General features: G+C 27.0%; 1 protein-coding gene across 3 annotated transcripts in view; it reads left to right on the top strand.

The window, feature by feature from the left end:
• Window positions 1-12,703, top strand: part of LOC132950807 (uncharacterized) — a 321,853-nt gene that overhangs the window by 78,281 nt on the left and 230,869 nt on the right. The gene's annotated exons all lie outside the window — the stretch shown is intronic.

The raw sequence follows: 12,703 nt of genomic DNA, 5'->3' as shown, positions 1-12,703 counted from the left end.
TTGAATTTTTAAGTATTGTTATTGTTATTATGGCAACAATATTAAAAATGTAAGTTTGTGACGTCAATTAACGTCCAAATAACGTGTTATTATAGTACATAATATTATTATTTTTAAATTGTTCATGCATAGTCCACAGAGTTTCATTGTATTTATTGAACTTATTGAAATAGATGCATAATATATGTGTAAATGGGTTTGATTGGGTCATGCAGTGACCTGTGTTGTAGAGTGTTAGCTATTATTATTTATAAATAGAATTAATGTCTCACAGATTAAAGCCAACCAATTGTTCATGCTTTTTCAAAAAAAAAGTACTTATCTAGTAGGTACATGGGGTTACATGCCTACAGGTTATATTAAATATTATCTATAATCATTGTATTGTGTATTTTTATAATTAATTATTTTACATACGTTTATATTCATTGTTCCTATCATTTTATGTTAAGTCCCAAGCTTTAATATAATGAAACGATTTGGTTATTATTTTTATTACGATGATTATAAAAAAAAAATTTACCACTGCGAATATTTAAGGCCAGAAAGAGGAAGAACATTTAATAAATACAATTTCAACTTCATCATGTTAGGTAATTATAAAGTACATCTTGTCAATAGTCATATAAGTTATATCTTTGATATTACTATATAATATATATATTTGTCTAATTGTCTATGTTATGATCACATTTTTAAATAACGATAATAATAAATATTGTTATTTAAATAGATTAGGTATAGCTGTATAGATGAAAGTGTCAATGTTTAATTGATGCATTATATGAGTAAATTGTTAATTTTTTTTTAAATTATGATTAATAATATGCCTTGTAGCAGTGGTTACCAAACTTTTTATTCAAGTCTCCATAAAAATAGGAAACTGTTATCACACCTCACATGAACAATATTAAATTAAATAAGTTAATATAATTTAATATTTAATTCTTAATATTGTTTATCAAACGGTACATTTTTTTAATTTACATATTTATTTAACAAAATAATTGAGGCAAATAATATGCTTATGCTTGTGTCTCAAAATTAAAAAACAACTGTATTACTGCTACACGCATTTTTTCCCGTGTTGAGTTTGGAATATATTTGTTTCAATAGACAATAATATAGTTTCAATATTTTATATTTCCGTGTAAATATGGCTACTCCTAAGTGCTAAAAACCTTGCTTCACACAAATACAAAGTCGCAAATGGCATTAACAGAAGCTAAGCTTCTCCGGGATACTTATATTTTACGAATACATAAAATCGTATAGGTTATAGAAAATATAAATAACTAAATATATTTTGTAGTAGGTCGTAGAATTTTAGCGCCTTACAAATCAACGAACAAGAAATGAAATGGGCTGGCCAAAAAATATTAGACCATCGAATGAATATTTTCTGACTACGTGCCTGTAGTGTGTGGGAATTGTGTTTAATAATAATAATTTGTTCAAATGATTTTATGTGCTACTATATAATAATACGAAAATTATAATATATTGTACGTAATGGTTGTATGATGACAACAGATTTATGAAATAAAAGAAATAATCTTGAAACAGCATGTGCAATCCTACAACAGTTGTGTAAAGAGTTATTCTCATGTTTTAGATTAAAAAATTTAAAAAGTTTAACGATATAGGATATTTATCAATATCATATTCATTAAAAGATAATCGTAATTACGACAAAAATTTAACTAAAATTGCATATACGAGTATAGTAGGTAGTTAAACAAATTTAAATGTGATTTCCAATTTAATTGACACATATAGATTATCATATACGGGGTGATTTCCCAAACATAGCCATCCCCCAATTATATTTTTTAAAAGTGCTTTTTTTAAATTCTGAGTTTTTGATTTATTAAGTAGGTACTGAAAAAAATAGCTATTTAATGAATTTACATAAAATATTAAACATGCCTACTTAATATTTAGTCGAGTACTTATTAAATTTATTAGGACAATTTTAACATTTTTTTAGTACTAGGTACCTATTTTATAAAATGTTAGTTCCTACATTAATTTTAATTAATATTATTTTTAAATCGTCACAATCCCCATATCTTTGAAACCTATTATGATTATTACTTCGTATATAAAGTTTAATAACTAAAGACAGACACTACTCGTTAGAATTTCGTTATGGAAGCATTAGTAATATTTTTATAATTATCATCGGCTTAACAATTTATAGTAATAAAGGTGGTTCTCAATTGAAAAGAAATTTGTACCACAGCAGGGTCTCTCTATGAGAGGTTAATTTCAACGAGTTTTTTTTTATTATTAACTAACCAAAGCACCAACGTGTGATGTTCCCATCATAAAAACCTAGCTGGTTATTAATTTAAATAATGTACTTAAAATATGTAAATTAAAATAGGTGTTATATTTTTACGTACCAATGTTACTACATTGGATAAATTAATTTTAGCACACATAATTTTATTCCTTAACAATAGCCGGCTTATTGCGCTCTCATTCTGGCATTAAATCCTATTAGTAATTTTATTAATTGATTCTCTACGTATCCAAATGAAACGAAATAATACCAATAATAGAATCAATGAAAGCATAATGTATCGAAAGCACATACTTAATATTATATTATATAATATACCGATTCAAGTATAATCAATAATTGTATAATATCTACTGATTTATTTGTTTGACGTTAATATTTTACCCTTATCGACTTATATAGTTATATCATAAAGTATAATACATAAAATTAATGTTACATTAAATTACTAAAATAATAAAAAAAATTATGATGCTATCTTAAACTATATAGGTAATAACTAAAATATGCATATAATATAAATTATAAATAATATGAATTATTTTAAGAGAGTGAAAAATGTACTTTTTGGTTATTACGTCTTATTTATGATATATATATTATTATTATTTAATTAGATAGCTAAAATGATTATACATCCAAACTTCTTTCCACGTATACAAATGTACCTGCAATGCACAAGATTTTAAATAACTGTCTCGTCGGATTCATTATAAGTAGTAAATCTAATATAAATGCCTAGGTACCGTGTTTTGAAATGGTCCAGTAAATGTATTAGTATTTCATAAACGTACCGAGCGGTTTCGCACTGTTCTAAAAATACAAAATGTGAACGGTTTCCATCCCAGCAAACATAATATTATGGACTTTGTTTTCCATCTACTTAGCATGCGGGACGACGGCGAAAATAGTGGCTGGCACAGTCGTGAACCCGCCGATATTAGCCATCTTTAGCCCCGATAAAACAAACCAATATAGTAGAAATAGGTACCTATATCAGTATACGCTGACCATAATACGCGTATTATATTATTTCGCATTCAAAACGTATTATTTACAAGAATATTGCAAATAAAACGTACCTAGGTATCTATTTCGCCGACCAAATCCCGCATATCCTTCCCTTTATTTATATATAAAAAAAAAATGTCTTGCTTCCACCGAGAAAATTTATAATATTATAAAGTTTGAGTAGAGTTAAAAATTTGTTATTGCTGTAAACAACAACCATATAGGTGCCTACTCTTGTAAACACACGAACGCCATATTTCACGGAATCGATAAATTCGGTGTGCTGAATATATGGAAAATAAAATATTCAACCGTATAACTCGGCGTACCTTCCTATACATGTTACCGAAGTAAAAGTTTCTAAGGACACAATTTGATTATAATCTCGCATGTGCAAGTAACTTTAATGTACGTACGTATATCACATCATGATACATAATATAATATATTACACCGTGCACAACTACAATGGTGGTGGGGGAGGGGGAATGACATTCAAATCTTCTGTTTTTATAGAAAATTATCATTTTTGTTTTTTCTATCCACACGCCGTACTCGAATTCTTATACAATATGTTTAATATTTTCGAGGTGGTAGTTCAACTATAGTAGGTACCTACGCGTAATTTGTGTTAAAGTCTATTTTGAATGGTAAAGCGAAATGGCGGGCGACCGTTTGCTATATACGCTCTACCTTTTGCTGTGCCGCTGTTAAGTGTTAAACTTTCCATTTAGACCTAAAGCGTGTCTAGTCAAGATAATATATTATATTAATTGTTATAAAGGATCTCCTGACGTTTCGCAATCAGTACATCATGAATTATTTTACACGATGGATTATGGTTGTGCACTTGTATCATAATATTATAATTTAATCAACAAACACAATACTATTACTATCAACAGCAAATTAATTATACCGTAGATATTATTACCTACTATATATTATTATTATAAATTATTATACTTAGGGATGTGCTTTTAATATCACAATTATTAACTATTAACAGTAGTGAATCTTAAATAATTTATCGAGCATTGAATAGTTGTCAACGTGCACTTCATATTATACTAAGTACTAGACAGATAAGGAACTATTCACAATCTCATTATACTTAATATTCTCAAATTTAAAACTTTCTACGGTATGTTCCGTAAGTAAATTTTATTAAAAACAAACTTAAAAAGTAATATAATATTAAAATGTATAAGTAAGAAACTGCAATATAATACCCGAAAAAGTATTATTACAATAGTACCTACGGTCTAGTACGTTATTGTTTATAAGTAGGTATAGGTAATTGTTGTTTAACTGTTTTACTATTCAAAATCAAAGAGTTTAAAAAAAAATAATTTAATAAAACTCCAACGCCCCAAGCTAAAATACTTTTTGCACTTATATTATTATTTTCCCTCGTTTCGATACACCTACTTATCCAAAGTATCAACAGAAAGAAACCCTGGGCCTTTTAAGATACTTTAAAAAGTTTAGCACATAAAAGCATCGTGAAAGTGTTTACTGAATAAAATAAATACATATTGTAAAACTATGGAATTTTTATTCCATCACTTAGTAAAAGTTAAAACATTTTAGACTTTTTCTATCATTATTATTTATATTCAAAGCAAGTTAATATACTACAATATAATACCATATACAAGTCTTTGTAATAAAAATTGACTGTGTTCTGTGATGTAAATTGTATTTAAACATATAGGTAGGTGCCCCCTCGAACATTATTCTAACGAGATATGTTTAAGCTTATTCCTTTCGACTCGCGTGACATGATCAATTTATTATAATGGATAAATGCAATTTTTCAGAATATTTTACTTCAATTGACTAGTACTGTTGGAACGTATATAAATACAAATACATTGTTACACTTAAATAATTATAGAACTAATAAATCAAATTTAGTGTTAATTTTAAACACGTAGGTACTTTAGAAATACATTAATAATAATATGTATTATAGTTTATAATACGTGACGAGCAGTCATGCATGCTTTATAATATAGGTTTATTTAAAATAAAATTACAACATTTTTATTGAATACATCTTGGAACCGTTGTCAGAAATAATTTCAGATCGTTGCAATAGGTACATTAAGAATATTAATAATATTAGGTACACATTATTATCAATCATATTAGTCTGTCTTTTTGATTGTGTTTTACTGTTTTCTATGTAATAATAATAATAATAATATGATATCGTATAATTTACCACGACCATTGTAAGTAAGTTCAATCATAATAACTTTGTAATTATTAATATCGTACAATTTTTAATGCAATAAAATACATATTGTTTTCAATATATAATAGACTTGACTAATGTCTGGAGGTAATTATTAGCCTGTAAGGTTGGAACGGTTAGTATGGTACTACGGTTTTAAACACGTGTACGTGGCCGGGTGGTCACCAATCCAGGAACTAGTGGCAGCGGACGTTACTTACTCTCAGTCACGTTGCATAAGTATGACTGATAGAAGCCAACGCGCCACGCCAAGCCACAGATAATTTATTATTCAAATTAACATGTTATGTTCATTTATCCATTAATTATGCTACTAGGTACCTATATAAAAATTAATAAATAATTAATTGTGAAAATTGTAATGTTTAAAAACCAGTGATATGTTTTTTTGTCTATATATTTAATATTTTGACTACCTCGGACTAACGACTAGCCTATACCGGACCCTTGGTTCAAGAAGTTTTTTGATAAAATTATAATTGTAATTAACAAAACTGCCGAAAGTTATACGTTAAATAAAATGAAAATGGTAGTGATAAAAAAATTTATTCACCACCATAGTAGATTTAGGCACCCAGTTATTCAAAAAATGCTCGACAGTTGACCCATTAATGATAAATATTTATTTATTTATTTATTTATTTATTAAAATAAATGCTGTAAGGTTCAAATACGGTGTATAATAAATAATATTATAATAATGAATAAGATGTGACATAAGCGTTATATTCGAATACAATTTTTTGAATATAAATATAGAAGTAATGCTAAATAGTTAAACTTAACTTAAATAATTAACTAGTTTGATGAACATATTCGTGAATACAATATTAATAATAGTCTAACTCATTTCCCAACTTCAACAACCTCTCAAGGGGATTATTTTGACCATAATTATTAGTTTGGTGGTTTTAATATGAAAAGTGGAGTATGTTCTGGAGTTGTATTAAGGTAAATCGTAAGTGGAAAGTATCTAAATTTTAAAAATAGAAAATATGTTTGTTAGATTTTTGGAAATGTATTGTGATAATTATTTGTGCATCAATGAAAATTAATTTCAGTAATCTAATTAGTTTATTACTTATTTTAAATTCTGATCGGGGCGACGACTGTATTGATTTGACAATAGTGAAATTTCTAGTTGGTACCTTTAGGGGGTCAAAGCAAATATTCCCAGAAATTTTCTTAATAATTATTAAAAATAAATTAGAAAAAACAGAAAATTTCACGTGAAATCAGTTTCTTGAAAATTGATTTTCTTATTTTGTTGTAATTCTAAAACAAAAAACCGTAAACACTTGAAATGTTCATTAAATATTTATGTTAATATTTTCTATGCATGTTATAGTTTTCAAAATATTTCTATTCTTTTGGGGTATTAATATTATAGACATTTGAAATATTTGATTATTTTTTTATATAAATGTCAATAAAACCTTTTTCGTTCGATCAAAAAACTTAAAAATGTAATTCCTTCCTCATATGCGGTGGCGATTATATTCGATTAATCATACACAATTGGTCAAATTTCCTAAAAAATTGCGAATTATTTTGTAGTTAAAAATGTATAATTTGTTCAATTTCTATAGCTATTTTAAATTTTTTATTAATTAAATTACTAGGTATAATTATTTGCGATGATTATATAATAAAATATAATTGTATAATAAAATTGAATTTCAATGTAATACATTCGTTACAGTACTTAACTTACTCTATTATGATAAGGTACACCTAACACCCGCTTACAGTAAAGCGGTTACTTGCCCATCCCCCCTCATTTTTATAGAAAAAAAAGCGGGTAAGTGGATGTCGCTCTACTGTACAGTAGGTTACAAGTGAGTCAATGTGTAATGGATTGTATTAAACTTCAATTCAATGATATAATATAATTGTATAAGAAAAACGATTTTAAGCGGAGATGGTTTATCAGTCTGGATTTATTAAATTAAAATCCCATTTTAAGCGGTTTTTCGTAATTTGTCAGTAGTTTTTCCTGTGGCATTAAACAAATATTGAGAAAATCAAAAAATGACCTCTTTAAAGTACCATCTTGATCCAATTTTCTAAAATATAAGGTACTATATGTTGAAATCGAAGCACTTCTTCGGGTAGAAATTTTGTATACAGGATATAAAAATAATAAACACCATTGTAAAACCACTAGCTTCCTCGCTCCACTCAGAATCTAAAATTAGTAAACACATTTTTTTTAAATTATATTATGTATTATATGTTCAAAAATAATTGAGTAATAGAAATAGTAAATTGCATCAATTATGTATGGTTTAGGTGTAATCTAAGTTTAACTAATTTTTGAAATCAATAGTAACTTTTAATTTGTCTCATTTTTTGTTGAACTAAATAAACATTATGTTAAATACTTTTTATTTTTTTTTAATACTAACTTTAAATTTGTGTTTGAAACGTTTTATCAAGAAACATACACATATTTTATGTAATTTCGATATACCTATACTCTTATACTATATATATATATACAGTGTCTAGTAGTACAAAGTACCATCGTTGAATACGCTAGTCTTTAGAAGCACAACAGTATGTAAATTCTTCGTCATTTTTGACTGATGTTTTTGTTTTAAAATGTCTGTGTCTGTACACTGAAATTCCGAGTACTCAAATATGTAACACTCATTTTCTCGTCATATTAATCGTTGGTTGACAAACGCAATGGACTAACGACATTCTTCAATGTTAATTTATTTCTTTTGATTTTTACGTGAACTATTTCATTTTAAGATGTTTACAATTTTACGAACTCATTCGCTCTAAATTAATATTAGAATCGAAATTATTTGAACTTTTCCAATGTAAGCGAACAATAAAACGTGGGAGTGCAGTGCATAATTTTAAATGTTTATTAAAATAATATAAAACAACCATCTGTTTAAAATAATTCTATGCTTATTCTACATTTATATTCGAACGGTATAGTATTGATTTCATTAATGTTGAACAAACTCGTCTTTTTACCCAAAAGTATACCTTTACAGCTCCAATGAGCTGTAAAACCTCTTTAAAATTTGTATCAAGTTTGTATAATCTGGAGCACTGGGCACCATGGGAATATTTTGAATCAGTGAATTTGCGCTTGAACTGTCTTTTGTTTCGATTTAATTTCCTTTAAACGCATCATAAACTTTAAAAATGAATTTACCTGTTTTTATCTTTATTTTAAACTCGTCCATCTTAGTTTTTACCAGTTTTTGTACAATTGAAATTGATCTTGTACTTGAAAGCGTTTGTTTGGTTCAAAACATTGATTGAGAGGTTAATTAGGCGTAATCGAATAAAATGTAGGCACACAATATTTTAAAATTAGCCATTGTTATTTGTCGATTTAAATAAAATCAATATTTTATATTATATACAATATTTACAATATTATTGATTTTTTTTTTAAAACATTTTATTATTAACTCTATTTTAGAAACTTTTGAATACTAGGTAGGTATATAATGTACGAATTTTTAAAAATAATTTTTATTAATAATCTTAAGTAAATAATAGATTTATCAATATTGTTATATACAGAGTGATTTCCCAAGCATACTCATGAAAATTTATCTATTAACTTATTAATAATGCATGTATCTAAGTTGTGGATTTTAAAAACTTTTAGTATACTAGGTAATAATACTTAGTAGTCTTTAAACCATATTTTCAGATCATAAGATTTTTTTACCTAAATAATTTGAGGACTGCCCTGTGGCGTCATGGTGATATAAACTTCTTTTTCAAATTAAGATCGCCTCATTTTTCTGTAATTCGAAAATTAAACAACTAGCTTTTCAGTTTTGTAATTGTTTGTAGGTTCTAATAATAATACTCCTTAATAATGGTTTCACTTAAACAATAAAATACATCTACCATTTATTATACTCAGATAAATTTTAATAATTATGAAAAAACGCTAAATATAGTACCTAATATGTACATATTAATTACTACAATTTTAAAATCATGATGAACCCATATCTTTAAACCTGGGTTCGACAGTTAATATTTTTGAAGGGCCACATTAAAAATCTGGAAATTGCTTGCGATTCATCAAAATTGATGACGTAGGTTAAAATCAATGAACAACAATTATAAATTACAACACAAGAAGTTAAAACGTATACTATTATCGGCTTTTACTTTTTTTTTTTGTCTGCAGGCCGCCATTTGGCGACCCTTTCATTAAACCTTTATCTTGGCCTTATAATTTAAAACTACGCATTCAAATTTAAATGTATTTATTTATTTATTTTTGTTTTATCAACTGCTTAACAATATTACAGTAATTATAAAAGTTCGCATTTGAATAAGATAATATTGTACCGCCACATGATACTCCTTTAACGGTATTATAAATCTAAATGTTTAAAAATATTTTCTTTACAAGTGTACTTAAAAATCCAAAAATCAGACTTTAAATTAATAAATTATTGAAAAAATAATGGGAATGGTCGTGCTCGGTGAATCATTCTGTGTATTTCAATATTGTGAAACGGTATCTCATTTTATCGAAGACATACTATTGCTAAAATATTATTTGTGTTGTCTTGGTGTCTTCGATTCTGAGATTTCTGGTCCCATAATTCGATTGTCTGGAAGTGGATGCTCCTAATTTTTTTTTTGTTCAATTCTGAAAAATAAATAGCAATGGATGGAATAGAAGAAAGTTTCTGTTTGTTTGTTTTATTCATAAAATATCACAACGCGCGAGAATTCGGTAAATCCTTCTACAAATCTATGGGACTCGATAAACAAAAGGTGTCTTTAGTCTCTTTAGTGAATTCCATGGTGTTCCATTCTTTTTATTTTATTTTCGTCTGATATTTATTTTCAATCAAACGTCAGTAGTTATCATTTAAACTGAATTTACTATTTATTCTCTTTTAGTACGTCCGAACCTGACTTTTATTTTAAATAGATAATACAATTTAATTCAATAGATAAATAGACCGTTGGTCTATCCACCATTTCAGACACGATGTGGGTTACAGCGTTACTATGCAATATTTCGAAATTAATCTCAGAGAAACGTCGATAACGTTAGACGGTAAATTTGTAATGTTTGATTATGATAATATTATAATAGGTTTATCATAATAATATAATATAACGATGGCTTAATTCAAAAATGCTGTAAGTACATTTTTTGACGAAAATGAGGCAAGTGCATAATAGTATAAGAATAGTAATAATTGTATGTTTGCAAATATGTGGTAAGTGATATTGTACATATTTAAGCCAATAGATAGCGGAATATTATGTGATAAGTTATAAATAAATATTGTTATTTCTAAAATGTTTTAAGTCCTATAATTGTGTACTAATAACAGTTTTGCAATAATGTGTTAAGTGAGCACTTCTAACATTTCTACCATCTATGCATTTTTTCCCGCCATATTGGGTGTGTGTTAATTAAATGTATTAAGAAGTACAGTTGAAATTTATTTATCTTTAAAAATATGTCTTCTACTCATAAATAGTTCTTATATACTATTGATAGGGTAAATAAGCAGTGTATCATAACTATTGAATTTGGTTTAATTATTACAAAATCTCTTCAGTGATACATACGAAATTAAAAAATTGAATTGGCTCTACTGTAAAATTCATTATTTTTTACATGCAACATTTTTTAATTAAGCCATCGATAATATATAGATGTACCTAGCTATAAACTGGAAGACCTACTTCAATCAATCAGCACTTTATAAAAATATAACACAATATTATGTTATGCACAAATTAAAAAACCTGATTTTAGGCAGTAAAATTTTTTCTGCGCCGTAGACGAGTGTGATAACACATAATGAATACTAAACCGTCCACGACGTATCCAAATAATTATTATTTACATAAAACGCGTACACAATTTTACTTTTCACGTTTGCAAAATGACGTGGGTACAACATTACTGGAAACATCAACGAAATTCACTTTGGCGACTTGAGATATTTAAATTAATTTCGATTTCAACACATGGGGTTCCTAAGAAACCGTATGAAATTCAGCCACATATTGATAAAAAATTCACTCACACACTTTGCACTCTACGCTACGACAGAAGCCACGGCGAGACCAATGTTGGGTTCAGCCAACGGAACCACAAAAATGGTTAAAACACGGTTAAGTGTATCGTTCGTCCTAAAACTATTTTAACTGCAGTTCAGTTCATGGTTATTCTCTTTCAAAATTACTACCATAGAAATAATTAAACGAGAAACGGTGCGGTGGTTCACGGCAGTGAAATAATTTTACATTTATATTTGTTGTAGTTTCAATTTTAACCGTGCTTATTCATTAATCAATTTATTACGATATCTCGTGTAATGACCAATGACATATTAATATCTAAGCTTATAAAAGTATAAGCCCGCAAACGTTGCCCATTTTTATTTTTTTTTTTTTTTTGGGCGGAATCTCACCAAAACAGAATTGAATGGGATCATCAACTGAACTTTCAATAATTTGTTTTAAGCTTTTATGGTATTCGAGAATACCGAATATTTGCAAACGTACAATGATTTTTATTACATACCTGCAACGATCTGAATCTAGTGGTACTTTTTAAGCAACAAAAACTAACAAATCTAAATTTGTTCTAAATTTCTAAAATAATTACAAAAATGGAATTTAAAATACATACCCGTACGTAAAAATATATGGATATTCATTGATTTAATGTCAATAGTTAGTACCGAAGAACAATTTATTATATATAGGTATCTAGTAAATATAGAATTAAGACAACAAGTACATAAGAAGAAAATTAAAGCATTTAATCACATACCCATTATAGAAGATATACATACACTGAATTAACTCAAAGTCTCAGAACTTTTAAATAATTAGGTAATTGTATGGCTGAAAAACTAAAACTATGTATTTTATTTATTACCTAATAAATAAAGTATCTACCAGAAGTTCTGTCAATAATGAGGCATACTATCTTAATTTTAACTAGGTGATGGAATATAAATAAATTATATTCTGATTTATTATTACGTATTTATACCCAAATATGAACAACATTATTATACAAGTTATAATAGTCACCTCTATTTTACAAAAAAAGTGTTTTTTCAAACTCACATGTAGACGTA

Source organism: Metopolophium dirhodum, chromosome 8 (assembly GCF_019925205.1).
Source record: "Metopolophium dirhodum isolate CAU chromosome 8, ASM1992520v1, whole genome shotgun sequence".
Lineage (NCBI taxonomy): Eukaryota > Metazoa > Arthropoda > Insecta > Hemiptera > Aphididae > Metopolophium > Metopolophium dirhodum.
Note: the sequence above shows the minus strand (reverse complement) of the source record. Positions and strands in the feature narration are given on the sequence as shown.